Source organism: Mustela erminea, chromosome 5, assembly GCF_009829155.1.
Source record: "Mustela erminea isolate mMusErm1 chromosome 5, mMusErm1.Pri, whole genome shotgun sequence".
NCBI classification, from domain to species: domain Eukaryota; kingdom Metazoa; phylum Chordata; class Mammalia; order Carnivora; family Mustelidae; genus Mustela; species Mustela erminea.
Genome location: NC_045618.1, coordinates 86,439,678 through 86,456,018, shown reverse-complemented (window position 1 = coordinate 86,456,018; position 16,341 = coordinate 86,439,678). Strand labels below are relative to the sequence as shown.

The following is a 16,341-nucleotide window of genomic DNA, read 5'->3' as shown; positions in this document are numbered from 1 at the left end:
AGGCCCAAGCAGTAGCTGTTCATGCCAAGCTCAGTGTCAGCAAACCAAAACTTCACTCAGTTTCTATGCTTGGGCTCTCCCAAAAGAGGAAGGCTTGGGTCAACCACTTAGTGCCTGCCTCTCAGCATAAGTCAATATTATGAAAATATTGTGTTTTTCTGAAGACTTTACAAATCATGAATTGACTGTAGAATTTTTTTCATTCGGCAAGGAAAAATGCTATAAATATATATGATTCAGGTATTTTTAATAGGAGAAATACACGCACAAATGAAGATCAAATGAACAGATTTGAAAAATGTTTTGAAGATGGCATTAAGTATTATGTAAACATACACATAAAGGGTTGTATTATGTTTGTTATATTAACACGTTTTCATTAGGATTTCCAAAGAAAGTAAAGGAGGTATCACTGGGATAAGTTTTAATGCAGACTGGCATGATAAAAAGATTTATACTGTGCAGAGAGATAGCTCATAGATGCTGAGGTAGCATTTTAGTTGAAAATGAAGTAATATATATGATGGAGTATAATTCATTCATTCAACAGTGGTTACCTGTAGGATATGACAGGGAAAAGTAAGGAGGAATATTAACCTAGCACGAACTGAGTAATACAGCAAATGTGGCACTCACATGATGTAAAATTTTGCTATTTGAATATTCAAAGCCTGTAGGTCAATTAAACTCTAAATCCAATTTCTAAGTGAAACTCACTTAATTTTTATTTTCTATGAGAATTACACCTGGGAGAATACTAAAATGACTCATAACCACTTAGCCAGTAACATCACTAGCTACCTACTATAGGGAATTTCAACACTTATTAGGGTTTTTTCCTTTGTTTTGTTTTGTTGGAATAGTCACTGCACACTAAATACACCATTAGAAGAACAAATATTAATGCCTAGAACTTTTCATTTTGAGCCCTTTATGCACATCACCAACTTAATTCAAATAACATTAGCAAGGCAGGCAGTATATAAAGTAATGCCTATTTTACAGATGGGAGAATATGGCAAAATTGCTTAACTCAAAGCAACACTGACACCAGAGAAAGGTGGGGGTTGAAGTGGCTATGACCACAATGAAATGAAATTCTTAGATCCCCCAAATGTGTTGCAGACTGTGTGTCTTTTATTTTTAAAATACTTTTTTGGGGCGCCTGGGGGACTCAGTTGATTAAGTGTCTGCCTTCCGCTCAGTCATGATCCCAGGGCCCCAGGATGGAGCCCTGGATTGGGCTCCCTGCTCAGCCAGCAGTCTGCATCTCCTTCTGGCCCCCAGCCCCAGCTCATGTCCTCTCTCAGTCTCTCTTGCTCTCTCTCAAATAAGTAAATAAAATCTTAAAAAAAAAAAAATGTTCTTTTGCCATTAGACTGGTAATCAAAGTGGAATCAGACTCAATAGGTCTATCGTATCTGATTTGTAGTAAGTACTAAGGACCCAATGTGCTGTGTCTAGCTCATCGTTAATTATCCTGTAAAAATGTCCTGATTTATGACCATTTGTCTTACCGTTTAGTTTCTATGGCCCTTAGTGTTACCATATGTAAAATTTGCAGAATAGTTTCATACTTAGTTATTAACCATACATACCTATCTCACATGCTTATATGAGATAAAGGTGGTGAATGTTTGAAAACTCAACTCAATTTCAGTTGTCTTCTGCACAGCATACTCCAAACTCCCCTAAACACAAAGAAAGGAAAACTTACGCTGCCTAAAAAACCAACAACTCAATGCCGGCATCTTAGAGAATTATATTTACTAAAACTTTACTTACTTTCCTTAGAGAAGTGTAAGACTGAGAAAGCTATAATGAGATAAATAATAATCAGCCTATGATATGTCTCAACAACCGAACAGCCCTTTCTCATCTACGGCCGACATTTCTGCCTGGCTTATTCAACACTACTCCCAAGCCCCCTCTTCTCTGCCCCAGAAACACTAGCTCTGCAGACAAGCCAATGTGGTCTCGTTCTTCTTCCTTGTGCCTCCACTGGAAAACTTAGAGACTGGCTCTTAAAACCACCTGAGGACACGAATGTAGATAAAAAAACCAATACTCTCAGGATCACAGAACGGAAAGAAAGGAAGTTGGTAATAGCTGAACTGCCAGTCCAATCCTGAAACTGCCCACCCATAGGCATAATGGGTAGACAAACATTGTCACAGTCTTTAACTGTTAGGTTTTTGTTACTTGTAGCTGAAAATATTCCGAACTGAAATATCACACAGAAAATGGTGGGAAGGAACATAGCTTCACCATAGTTACATTTCCTCTCTGGCTCAGGACAGATATAACTGGGAAGCTCTCCACTACTGTGCAGATATTATATTTTATAATAAATCATTTTTATGTCTCTGATAACACAAAAGGAATCAGTGCGTAAGAAAATATATAAAGTCCAGAAATACACAAAGGAAAGAGAAAATCACCCATAATCTCACTACTTAGAGATAACAGCTATGAATATTTTCCTATATATACCTCTCTTAAATTGTTAAAAATCAGAAGCATACATTTCTCGTTTCCCTCTGTCAAACTACAGGTATATAAACCATGCATAAATATGTATACACATTATTTCATAAAATGAAATCATTCTAATCCATTCAACTGTATTTTCTCTTTTAATATATGTTGAAGATATTTCCATGCTAATCAACATCTATTTGCATGGATATACATTTGACTGTATAGAGTTTCACTGGATGGTGATACCTAAATTTATTTTAACATCTAAAAATTTTAGATATTAAAAAACAGCATTTGGCATTCAATTATATACATAAGATACATATATTTCTCTTGGTACAAAAACATAAATATATACTTCTATCTAAATATAAATACACATATATCCCTTTCAAATTTAAATAAATTTCACATAATGCTGTGTTTGCAGGTTTGATTATCTTTTTCTACTAATTAATATTTTATATATTTATCTATTGCATTTTTTAAGGATTAGGTTCTAAAACTAGTATTTTTAAAAATTTTTATTTTATTTAAATTCATTTAATTAACATATAGTGTAATATTAGTTTCATAGGTAGAGTTCAGTGATTCATTAGTTGCATATAACACATGTGCTCATTATATTATCTTAATGGCTTTATGATACTTTGCTATCTGGGAATATTAGCATTTAATCAGTATTTCTGTTAGTCATTTAGACTATTCCCAACTTTCGTTGCAAAAAGTCATCAACCCAAAACAAAATTATTTCCATATGTCCAAGATAATTTTCTTAAGGTATGTTCCTAAAAGTAGAATTACTGGGATCAAAAAGAATATTTACATTTTAAAAAAAATGATTTTATTTATTTATTTATTGGTCAGAGAGAGAGAGAGAGAGTGAGCAAGTACAAGCAGGTAGAACAGCAGGGAGAGGGAGAAGTAGGGAAGAAGAACAGGGAGAAGCTCCCTATTCCCCAGGAATCCTGCTGCAGAGCTCAATCCCAGGACCCTGAGATCATGACCCAAGCTGAAAGCAGACGCTTGACCAACTGAGCCACCCAGGCGTCCCTACATTTTTTTTTTTAAGATTTTATTTATTTTATTTGATGGAGAGAAATCACAAGTAGGCAGAGAGGCAGGCAGAGAGAGAGGGGGGAAGCAGGCTCCCTGCTGAGCAGAGAGCCCCATAGGGGGCTGGATCCCAGGACACCGAGATCATGACCTGAGTCAAAGGCAGAGGCTTAACCCACTGAGCCACCCAGGCGCCCCAATCCCTACATTTTTTTTAATTAAGTTTTTTATTTTAATTCCAGTATTACTAACATACAGTGTTACATTAGTCTCAAGTGTACAATACAGTGATTCAACAAATCTATATATTACTCAGTGCTCACCATGATGCGTGTACAATTTGAGCATTTACATTTTTAAAGCTTTTAATGTATTTTTAAATGGTTGTCCAAAACCACTGTAATACCTTGCACTTCTGCTAACAGTGTAAGAATATCCATTTCCCTGAAACTGGAATGCATCTGGAGGAAGACAAAATACTCTTCCCCACTGACCCCTTATTTCCTTAACTATGTACATTTACAAAATGCCTTTGCCAGAAACTTACAAAAAAAAAAAAGAAACAAAGTTGGACACCTGGGTGGCTCAGTTGTTAAGCATCTGCCTTTGGCTCAGGTCATGATCCCAGATCAAGGCCCATATCCGGCTTCCTGCTTGGCAGGAAGCCTGCTTCTCCTTCTCCCACTCCCCGTTTGTGTTCCCTCTCTCTCTGTGTCTCTCTCCAACAAATAAATGAATAAAAAAAACTTAAAAAAAAAAAAGAAACAAAGTTGAATGTGTTAGAAATTTGCATGGGCAGTGGTAGGCAGAGTCCTGGCAAGGGCACTCCCTACCAATAAGCAGTAGAGGCTGGGGCACAGCAGAGCAAGTGGGGAGGAACAGAAGCTGCCCCAGAGAGAGACACCTGGGGGTTTCACTGTTTGCAGGTAGCAAATGGGGTGCTGGAAGGTGGAAGAAGAGCTCACCTAAGTGTATCATGTATCAAAAAAAAACCACTACTTTGATTCATCCTTCATGGATGATATCTAAAACACTCTCCTCTTCACACACCTTCAAACCATAAAAGGCAAAATTTTCTACAGAGAAGAAAAAAGTGTGGCCTCCTATTTCCATTCTTCAAAGTAAATACCCAAATTATACAGAGTGAAAAGGGACAGTAGGTCATGGTCCTAGTAGATCATATTAAATGAAAACCAACTTGTCTTTCATATGTGAAGCCAACAGACTCTTAAAAGTATAATATGGTGCTGCTCTAGTAGATACAGATCCCAAATTATATGAACATGCAATACATATTATATGCCTAGAGTCAACTTTATCAATGGGAAATTCCAATATGAACCCCACTGATGATTTCTATTACTAAACAGATTTTTTTAATGGTAAAATTATAAAATTCTAATTTAAAAAAAGTCTAGGGGCGCCTGGGTGGCTCAGTCAGTTGGGCACCCAACTCTTGATTTTGGCTCAGGACTGTGAGTTGGAGCCTCTGCGAGATTCTTTCTCTCCTTCTCCCTCTTTCTCTTCCCCTTTCTCCCCCGCCAAAATAAAATAAAATAAGTCTATTGAGGAGCCCAACTAGATAGGATACCTAAAAGTGGGAGACATTAGTTTCGCTCACAGGTGCTGGGGGTCACTGAAGGAGCTAGAGCTGTAGGGGCACAGCCTTGTATTTCTCTTTATAAATAAGAACTTGATGGGAAAGGTTTAGGCTGGGCCCTCAGGTACTGGATCCATGCTTCTGGACTCTCCCCTGGCTGGCGGGGGTCTCCCTCTACTAGAAGAGTTGACAGTTTCTAGCCAAGGCTGAGGTATCCAGTGAGCATGGTAGGCACAGTGCCTTGGGCCCACAACACTTTTAAGGATCCACAAAAATGTTACTTTTTCATTTCTTTGAAAATCAGGACTAAGGCAGGGTCTGGCAGAAGGAAAACAGTCCTGGGTTCTAGGCCAATTCTTTCATGAATTGGCCCAATGATCCTGAATTCAGGACCACTTTAACGAGGCTTTGGGAATTCAGAGAAGAACACTGTATCCTTATGAATGAAGAATGTTCAGGAAACACAATATGCGCTTGCACAGGGCTTGAAGAAATGCTAGAATCTAATTTGGTAGCTGCTGAAAGGCACGCATCTACAGAACAGTTGGCCTTCTAATCATCTGATTTACCACTTGTACTTTTCTTCAGTGCCTGTTGTCAATACCTCGTCTCCCTATGTTAGATCATGACGTTATGTGTGTGTTCTAAGCAGGAAGCACTTTAAAAAGGAAGCCATGCCTTTTAGCACCAGTTATTCACTAGACTTTAAGAATTTTTCCTTTTCATTGAAAAGGAACATACAGTTCTCTTGATATTGTAGCCTAAAGGAAAATGGGCTGTCAGCAAAAGAGGTAATTTAGCCAGAATTCCTGTGCTCTGTACTTGAGCTACAAACAGGGTCTTCATAAGGGCCTTGTGCACTTTTAAACTTTAATAACTCGGGTTGTACGTGTTAGAGAAACAATCTGTAAACGGTACTCAAAGGTAAATGTATTAAAGTTTAGGACAACTACATTGCACAACTGCACACAATATGTACTCATTTCAGATCCTGTGACAAATGAAATATGGCCAGCAGAATTGAAGTTCATGACAGCTCTAAGAAGAAAATTGAATTTGCCTTTAAATTCCATTTACAGTATACTATCATGTCTACCTCGTATGCTTTTGAAGTTAAAAGTTTAATAATGGCACAGAGACTTTATAAAGATCCTGTACTTGAATTCAGTGATAAGTATAGTTTGAGAGAACATCACACCATCTCTTAGCAAAGATAATATACCTGCTTACTTTGTCTGCTTTTAAAACAGCTTCAGAAACAGAAAGTAGAGTAAGTCTCCACAGTTGGTACAACTCAGTAAACAACAATAAAACAGAATATCTGAAACCAGAGCCAAGTTCCAAGCTTTGCCAAGAGCTTGGCTGAGTGACTCAGAAAAATCAGTTCCCTCTCCTGTACCCCAGGTTTCTTCATTCCATGCTAAAAACAGAGTTACAGGGGCCACCAACTCTTTGTCACATGGTGTTTATGAACCTCTCTGCATGTGTACAAGGAAAAGAGTTACTGTCTTACCCTCTATATTTGCCTAGTCAAAAGTCTATTCCAGTGTATCTCAATACGAGGACAAAACACTAGGAAAAAGCACAAAACAAATGGAGTTACTATTCCCTGTTTCCCAAACTACAGGTTGCAAATCTACCAAAAAAATCTGGGCGTGTGCATTTGAGAGGGGGAACAAGAATGAGGTTCTCTTAAAGTCCTTGCTGAACACATAGAGCCGAGAGCTGGGACAGAGTTACACAATTTGCAGATTGCTTTGGCTGGCCTCTGTGTGCTTTGCAAAGTGATTCATTTCCTTTATTTGGTCAAGATAGAGAAATATTGGGCACATACAAATTTGATGTGGTTTTTGATTGGAATAGTTTATCAGGTAAGTAGGTAAGATTTCATGATAGAGGGGCACCTGGGTGGCTCAGTGGGTTAAAGCCTCTGCCTTCGGCTCGGGTCATGATCCCAGGGTCCTGGAATCGTGCCCCACATCAGGATCTCTGCTTAGCGGGGAGCCTGCTTCCCTCTCTCTCTCTCTCTCTGCCTGCCTCTCTGCCTACTTGTGATGTCTGTCTGTCAAATAAATAAATAAAATATTAAAAAAAAAGATTTCATGATAGACATGGAGAGCATTTTAACATTTAAGACTAAGGGCAGCTGGAGAAAACGGTGTAATCCAAAGATGTCCATATTCCCAGCTTCCCCTCCTGGAAATTTCTGCTCCTCCTCATTGCTTTCCTGCTTTCCTGGAGGGACACAGGTATTGTTCTGCTCCATCACAACATTCTTCCTAAGGGAATCTGATAAACATCTTCACACTTGGGGCTCCTGGGTGGCTCAGTGGGTTATGCCTCTGCCTTTGACTCTGGTCATGAGCTCAGAGTCCTGGGATCGAGCCCTGCATTGGGCTCTCTGCCTCCCCACCCTCCCACCCCCCACCGCTTCTGCTTCTCTGCCTAATTGTGAACTCTGTCAAAAAAATAAATAAAATCTTTAAAAAAACAAAAAGCAAAAAAAACTCATCTTCACATTAAGTTGCAAGCTGCTACTAACTCCACCAGTGGTACTGTATTTTAATAGAAGCCAAGTTCAAGGAGTAAACTGACTGAATGATCAGTTTGACTGAATGACTGAATGACTGAATGATTTCAGGCAACCCTGAAGCTGGAGAAATATCAAGGGGAAGCAAAAGCAAAGAGGCAGGCCTTGCTTAGGGCCCCGAAATTCTGGAGTGAGCAGTCTTCTCCCCGGTCAACTCTGCCCTCAGCAGTTAGCTAGGCTCTACCCAAAGTAGGCCATGGGTTGCATGCAGACTTTGGGAGATAGTCTGGAAATGCAGATTTTGGGGTGACCTGGTGGGCTTCAATATTTGGGGAAAATGGACATGACATTGCTCCTCTGGAGTTTTTTCTTCAAAGTCCTCAGATAAGACTGGAAAGAAAGACTTCAGCTTTCCAGCTGGAAACCTGGAAAGCTGAAGAAGCAGCTAATATCTCAATTGCCATTGACTCAAGAATAGGCAGTGGGCAAAGCCCCTTAGCTCTAGGGCTGCCGCAGGAGGGGCCCTTGGATCAGTAAAGGCAGGATTTACTCCATTTAATAGAATTTAACCAAACAAAGATGTACTCTATTCTGGACTGTCTATTTATAACTTTGAAGGCATAAATTAGAAAAAGTTCGTCTATGCTGGTATTGGCTTGAAAAGATTTTGTTGAATCCAAACTTTGGAGTAGAATCTTTTTTCAGAGTAAAGGTTTTGGGCTACTGAAATATGCTGTTGCCTCCATCCCACTCGTTTTTCATTAGGAGCTTTCCAAAAATGTTATACTATTATTGTATTGTTATTTGATTTGTGGTAATGTATTTGAACACTCACTCCAAACTCTCTTCCTTGGCCTATCTTTGATAGAATTGCCCTCTCTTTATAAATAGGGCAGGTAGCCAGCATGCCTCAGACAAAAAAGTCCCAGTTTAAATGGAGCATCAATCAAAAGTACAAATGCCAAAGCTCTTTCCTGAAGTTCTCTGCTATCATTTGGGGAAAAAGAGAACACCTAATGCATCATCTTGATGCATATGGTCTTGCCCTCATAGGAAAAAGCTTTTAGAATGCTCAAGGCAGCATTTACAGCATTCAGACATTTTTAAAACTTTAATTCAAGTGTGAATTAGTACTCTTGGTTTGTTTCTTTTTTCCTTTTTTTTTTTTTTTAAAGATTCTATTTATTTATTTGACAGACAAAGATCACAAGTAGGCAGAGAGGCAGGCAGAGAGGAGAGAGAGGGAAGCAGGCTTCCCGCCTAGCAGGGAGCCCGACACGGGGCTGAATCCCAGGACCCCGAGACCATGACCCGAGCCAAAGGCAGAGGCTCTAACCCACTGAGCCACCCAGATGCCCCTTGGTTTGTTTCTTTTATGTGCTAGCTAACCTAAGGGTTTCACTGGGAAGTCTCTTGGGTAATGCTTGGCAAAATTGTTCTCATCTATGTTCCACCCATAGCGCTGGTGTCATACCTTCTAGTCCTGGTTCTTCTACCTAATCTCTCTGAACTTCAGTTTCCTTGTCTATAAAAAAAATAAAGACAGAAAAACAGAGACAATAATATCAATGTGTATTACTAAACAACAAGAAAGGTCCCTACACACCAAAACACGCACCTGCTAGAGGCTCTCACACAGAGCAGGAGTGAAAGCAGTACACCTCTGTTCTGCTTCTCCCTTATCATCCCTGCGTTCCTCGTGAGGCAGACTGCTTTAGCTAACACTGACGTTCCTTCCAGACAGACTGCTAAAAGGACTAAGGAAAAAAAACAAATTTTTATTATACTATTAAGCCAGAAAAGCATACTTGAATGAACTTTGTGCATCTCTTTAAGAAAATGTTTACAAATACCAGGATTTCTTCATTTCTGAATCAAATGCAGTACCAACAAGGACCAGTCCCATATGAGAGAAGGAAGTACAGTCAGGCCTCAGGTGTCCCTCAACAGTCTTGCTGTCTTCAGCGGTGGAAACCACACTGCCCCCTAACATGTCTCAGACTGTCACAGACTTAGATGAGATAAAGTTACAGTGAAGTGCTCTGCTCCCCCTTAAACAGTCTGCAATACGAAGCATTGTTATGACTCTACCATGACCTACAGCATAGTTAAGATGTTAAAAATAACTCTGGGTGCCTGGGTGGCTCAGTGGGTTAAGCCTCTGCCTTCAGTTCAGGTCATGATCTCAGGGTCCTGGGATTGAGCCCTGTATCGAGCTCTCTGCTCAGCAAGAAGCCTGCTTCCCCCTCTTTCTCTGCCTGCCTCTCTGTCTACTTGTGATCTCTCTCTCTCTCTGTGTCAAATAAATAAATAAAATCTTAAAAAAAAAAAAACAACTCTGCTCTGTCTTTCCAGTTGTATATTGAATCAGGCTGTATGTTTGTTGGTACAGGAAGTCTTAAACTAGCATTATTTATTTGCATGAAGTAGTACTGAGTTTGGAATAGGGTTAAGAAAGCCCAAGAGGTCCTGTCATTTCCAATGCACTTTGTTTCACATACAGGTCTCAGAATTTGAGGCTACCTTAAAATCCCCCATACCTTGCTAAACCTTCTCTAAAGTATTTCTGCCTGGGCTCTTCCAGCTTGGACAGCCGTCCTTGGGGAATGGGAAACCTTCTTACCATTCATAGAGATCTGTTCCCTCTGTATATAGTTCTGATTATCAGAAAGTATACCTTTGGGCTCTAAATTATAATCTGCCTCCTTGAAACTGTTTTTAAGAGTGTTCGGTGGAAAAACTTTTTTTTTTTTTTTTTCCCGGATAACAATGGTCATTTACACTTACTGTACAAAGCTCAGAAAATGCGACAAAAATATAAAAAATTAAAAATTACCCATTATCATGAAACCCCAAGATAACCACTTTGCTTTTCTTTATTTTAGTGCTCTCTCATACTCTCTCTAAACGATATCATATGACACATGCAACATTTTATTCTGCTTTTAAAAATTCTGGTAAGGTGTTTAAATTTCTCTGAAAACATAATTTTCCCCCAACAGAATATTATAAAAATTTTCAACCTAAAGAAAAGTTGAAAAAATTTTACGGTGAATGGCCATAAATGCATCACTGAACTTCTGCCATTAACACTTCACTATGTTTATGGTTATCCCGCGTTTAGTCATCTATTCACCTCATGAACCCATCTTATCTTTTTGATGCACTGCAGACATTGCAGACATCATCACACTTCCTTCCAAAAAGTCAGCATTCATATTTTTAACTACAGTCCAATATTAATACTTTTCTGTAAAAAACTTACACATAGTGAAATACACAGATCTTAAGCATATATGCACTAAGTTTTGGCAGATGCACACCTGTGTAACCCAAGCCCGAATCAAGGTACTGAATATTATCCTAACCCCAGAAAGTGCCCTTATGTCCAATTAATCCTTGCCTGCATCACCAACCCCTAGTTTTGCCAAGTCATGAATTTCATGTCATTGCCTAGTATGAAATTCGTATGGCTGGGATCATACAGTATGCACTCTTCTGTGTGAGGCTTAAGTGTGGTTTTTTAACTTCTTTTTTAGATTTATCCATTTTGCTGTGTTATACACAAACAAGCAGTTGTTTGTTCCTTTTTACTGCTAGTTACTATCTCATTGTATGAATATACCAAATTTATCCATTTTCCTTCTGGACATCTGGGCTAAGCCCAGTTTTTGACCATTACAAATAAATCTGCTATAAACATTCTTAGATGAGTTGTTTTGTGAATGTAAGTTTTTTCTTTTACATGAGTAAATATTTAAGAGTGGAATTTATGGATCTAGTGTGAGTATATGTTTATACTTAAGAAACTGTGAAACTTTATCTAAACTGGTTACACCATTTTACATTTCCAACAGCAATGTCTAAGAGTTCCAACTGATCTACAACCCTGTCAATATTTTATATTGTAGTGTTTCTGACTACAGATATACTGGTGGGTATACAGTGGTATTTCATTATGCTTTTAATTTTAATTTGCATTGCCCTGATCACTAATGATGATGAACATTTTCCCATGTGCTTACCTGCTAATCAGATTGTTCTTTTTCTAACATGTCTTCTAAAATCTTTTGCCTGTTTTTAATTGGGTGTTTTGTCTTTTTATTGTTGAGTTTAGGAGTTCATTATATATCCTATTTACCAATCCTTTGTCTAACACGTGTTTTATGAATATTTTCTCCTGGTCTGTGGCTTCATTTTCTTAAAGGATTTGAAAATATAATTGTTTAGTAACTACAAAAAAATTCAGTGTTATGAATTTGTATAGTTCATTTCACCACTTCTCTACTGTTGGGTACTGAGGGCTTTTCTGTTTCATTTACAAATAACATTGTGATGAACATTTCTGTACATCCTTTAATATTTTAAACACTCACCCTTTGCCACATGTGTTGAAACTCTTTTCCCATAGTTTGCCAACAGCACCTCAAACTTTTTAGACTGTTGAACTCTAAAAATACTTCTGAGCAGACACTTTGCATTTAGATAGGCCTAAACCTGATAAATTAGCTACAGACTTGAGCAAAAGAACTTCCCTAAACCTTAATTTTCTTATCTTCATGGGACTGTTGTGTCAATGAGTTATGTAGTCCTGGACATAGTATCTAGTATACATTGTATGATGTGCTTAATAAATGTTAGAGAGCTTGACGATGATTTTTACTTTTGTTTTTATTTTTTTTAATGCTTTTTGTTTATTTTACCAATTTCAAGATCACTGAAATATTCACTTATATTTTCTTCTTGTTTTTGGCTTCTTAAAAAATTTTCACTCATCAATTCAACTCATATAATCTTCAAAAATCATCGTTTTTTTCTCCTCCACCCCCATAGTCAGAGCTCATTTTATGAATTACATAATTGAGTTGATATAGAATAGAACTGTCTAAACAAGGGTATATTAGTTCAACATTGCTGTGTAATAAATTATCCCCAAAACTTAGCAATTTAAAACAATAAACATTTATATGAATAAGTGTTAACAGTTTGCATTCTTTTGGTCCCCTTTTATAAAAATACCTCTAAAAATTTTTTTTTAAATCCTCTAGAATTTTTATCATGCCTCACTCTGACAGAGACATTCTTCATCATAATTTGGTGCAAACTCTTCAATTACCATAGTTCTAATAATTTCCTTATTTTGAATAGCTCTGTTAGATTCCTTTTGACACAATCATATTATTTTCTTCCTTAAACCTGCTCATGTAACAAATAGCACTGATCCACTGCCCAATGTTAGACCATTCTTGGATTCTCAAAGTAAATAGGAGCTGCTGATATGTTGACATTATAGTCAGGATTTCTTTTTTCAGGATTTCTGTTTTGAGATTTATATGTGAATCCATCCTCTTATGGATCCCTATTTTGTTTCCCATACGTGTCTTTTAAGCAACATGCAATTACAATTTGATATCTGACACACAGCACAAAACATGCTTTAGCTATTAATATATTCTGTGGCTCTAGATCTGGCTTTATGTTAAAAGTAATTTTTTACAATATTCTTCTTTCAAAAAATGGTTTGTTTTGCGAGCTGTACAGTAGTCCTTGTGGAATGGGAAACCTTCTTACCATCACAGAGATCCGTTCAACCTGTATACAGTTCTAGCAGAAAGTTTATTTTTAATTGACTTAATACCCCCCAGCGCCCTATGCCTCCACTGCCTCCCCGCACATGCTCACCCTTCTCCTCAAAAAATGTTTTATATATTATATTCATTTCAAGGATCATTTTTTATTGATCATTTAAACTTAACTCTTTAAGTGGGTCAGATTTTTACTGTTAGTCCTTTCACAGCGCAATTTCTCCTATTTTCTTATCTATTTTCAATTCACATTTTGTTAGTTAATTTTCATGTTAACTATTCAAAACAGATGGTACAGATAACTTTGCTCAGCAACACAATGGTTTCTGGTTCGGGGTGCTCCAGGGTTGTAGTAACTTGGAGACTTAAACCACAAGGCTCTATCTTACCGATGGGTAATGACTGTCCAGTGAGGTTTTGCAGAGAATGCAAAACAGACAGGTTCTAAATCATTCAAAATTTTGCTTGTTTGGGCCATTTCTAAAATAAACGGATATGTAAAAACTTGGGTGTGGTGCCAGTGGGCTTTTGAGCTAACAAATCTCAGCCTCCTGGGAAGAAAGAAACAACCTAGGGGCTGATACACAGAGGCCATCTTTGGCTCACTTATAATAATATTTTTTAGTGATTTCCCCAACAAATTTCGTAAAGTCTGAATTCTTTATTATGTGTGGCCACTGAAGTCTCCTTTCAGTTGTTTAGTGGTCAGCTAATGACTGGATAAGCATTTCCTTAAGTGTCTGGGACCAATTAATCTCTAGCTTGTATTTTATTCACATTCTCCTGCTTTTGTTGTTGTTGATTATTGTGGGTTTTTTTTTTTTCCTTCTACTTCACTGTCCATTCCTTTGTCTCTTTTGGCACTGATTTTTTTCATCCCTCCAACCTCTAAATCCCAAGGGTGGGAGGGCTCAATCCTTGCATTTCCTTTTTATCCACACTCACTTTGTTAGCAGTATGTACCTTTACGACTTCCAATACCATCTACCTGCTGACAGCTTCTCTATTTATATCTCCAGCCTAGATCGCCCCTCAATTTGACACTTGTATATGCAGTTGCCTGTCTAATATGTCCATCTAGATATCTTGCAAGTAACTCACATTTAACATATACATTCAAAACCAAATTCTCACCCATAGCTATATTTGTTCTCAGTCTTCCCCACTGCAGTGAATGTCAACTCGATTCTTTCTGCTACTCAGACCGAAAATCTGAAGTTGTCCTTGACATCTTTATTTCTCTTGTGTATTTAACCTGTTAGCAATCATGTTGGCTCTATCGTCAAGATTTATTCAGAATCCTGTCATTTTGCACTACTTCCAGTTGCTATTTCCGTGGTCCAAGCCACTAGTATTTTTTTTTTCTTGGCTTTAAATAGCCTTCTAACTGATCTCCTAGCTTCTACCACTGCTTTCTCCCTCCAAAGTCTATTCTTATTAAAACGGCCAGAGTGATCCTTTAAAAATCCTATCAAGTCAGTCCTCTGTTCCAAACTCTTCAATGGCTTTTTCAGCCTTCTCAGTAAAAGCTCAAATTCTTTGAATGGTCTACAAGGTCTAAGTGGTCTAGTACCTCATTACACCACTAACCTCCTTTCTCAAATACTCCCTCTTCACACTCTGCTCCAGCCACACCTGCCAGCATGCTTGAACTTGCTGGTTCCTCTATCTAGAACTCTTGCCCCAGATACCAACTGACTGGCTATTTCTGGTCTTAGCTGAATACCACCTTATTGGTGATATTTCCCTGGCCATCATTTTAAGAAAGTGAGCTCCCTCTTCCCACTGCAGACACTCTTTATCCCCCTTATTTTTCTTTGTTGTTCTTATCACCATCTAAAACACTATACTTCTGGAGTACCTGAGTGGCTCAGTTGGTTGAGCTTCTGCCTTCAGCTCAGGTCAAGATCCCAGGGTCCTGAGATCAAGCCCCACATCGGGCAACCTGCTCAGCAAGGAGTCTGCTTCTCCCTCCCCCTCTGCCTCACTCCGTGCTCCTGCACATACATGCTTTCTCTCTCTAATAAATAAATTCTTTTAAAAAATACTACAGTTTTGTTTATATGCTTATTCTTAGTATCCCCCAGTCTAAAATGTGAGAGAGCAAGGATATCTACTTTGTTTACTGCTTTAACTTTACTATCTAGAATAGTGCTTGGCATATTGTAGGTACTTAATAAATACTTGTTTTGAAACTGGATTTGACACATGTCTGCAAGATAACTTGGATTTTAGAAAATAGAACATCCCATCCAACCTTAACCTGTGCCAGTCAGTCATCTTCTCTCTTCAGCTTGCCAGGCAACATAATTTGGTCGACACGGGCAAGTTAGTCCTTGATTTCAGCTAAGAGGAGGCACCCAGACTCTGTATTGCCTGGTGTCCGTGATAAGGATGCATTTAGATAGCTTTACGATCATACTCTCTTTGTTCATTTACATCTATACACATCACCATTCCTTCAAATCCACTGACACTAATTTCCTACCTTTTGAACAACTTAAGATAGTATTCTCTTAAGGTAAGCTCATGAACATTTATTTTAGAAAATTTTGAAAATCAAAGAAAATATGAGGAAAAAAATCAGTCTCCCTATGCAAGTAAAATCAATGTTTGCATTTTATATTTCCTTATAGTCTTTTGTCTATTCCAAAAATGTATATCGTTCACATAATCATAACTATATTTATATTTTCCATTTGAGTATACCACAAGTGAATAAAGTTTTCAAGTACTCTAAGTAGCTACAATGATTTGGGGAGACTTAAATGCTGAATTGGTAAACATTCAGCTAACCATTCTTTTGAAAGAAATCTGGTTTGAGCAAATTGCTTTCCCAGAGGCAGTCTCTCTAGGACAGCTCCTTAAACCAAAGAGGCTAATAATTACATTGAAACCTGTACTGGATGGTCTTGTAAAAGGGTATCTGGTTTGTCATTAAAAATTATAATTGCATTAACCTCACATTTCTGGTGGTTGAAGCACTAAGGCTGACCTTCTTGCATTCCTTCCTCATATCTACCTGTAACTGTGACTTTGCAGGGAGGGGGCCTACCTCTTGGAGGTGAGTTAAGAGGCGACTCTCCAGC

At 38.1% G+C, this 16,341-nt stretch overlaps 2 long non-coding RNA genes across 2 annotated transcripts in view; both read right to left on the bottom strand.

The window, feature by feature from the left end:
• The window catches only part of LOC116591288, a 76,463-nt gene that overhangs the window by 34,215 nt on the left and 25,907 nt on the right, over window positions 1-16,341 (bottom strand). The gene's annotated exons all lie outside the window — the stretch shown is intronic.
• Window positions 1,609-16,341, bottom strand: part of LOC116591287 — a 35,542-nt gene continuing 20,809 nt past the window's right edge. Inside the window, exon 3 of the long non-coding RNA XR_004285933.1 lies at window positions 1,609-1,691. This is a non-coding gene — a long non-coding RNA (uncharacterized LOC116591287). The remainder of the gene's footprint in view (window positions 1,692-16,341) is intronic.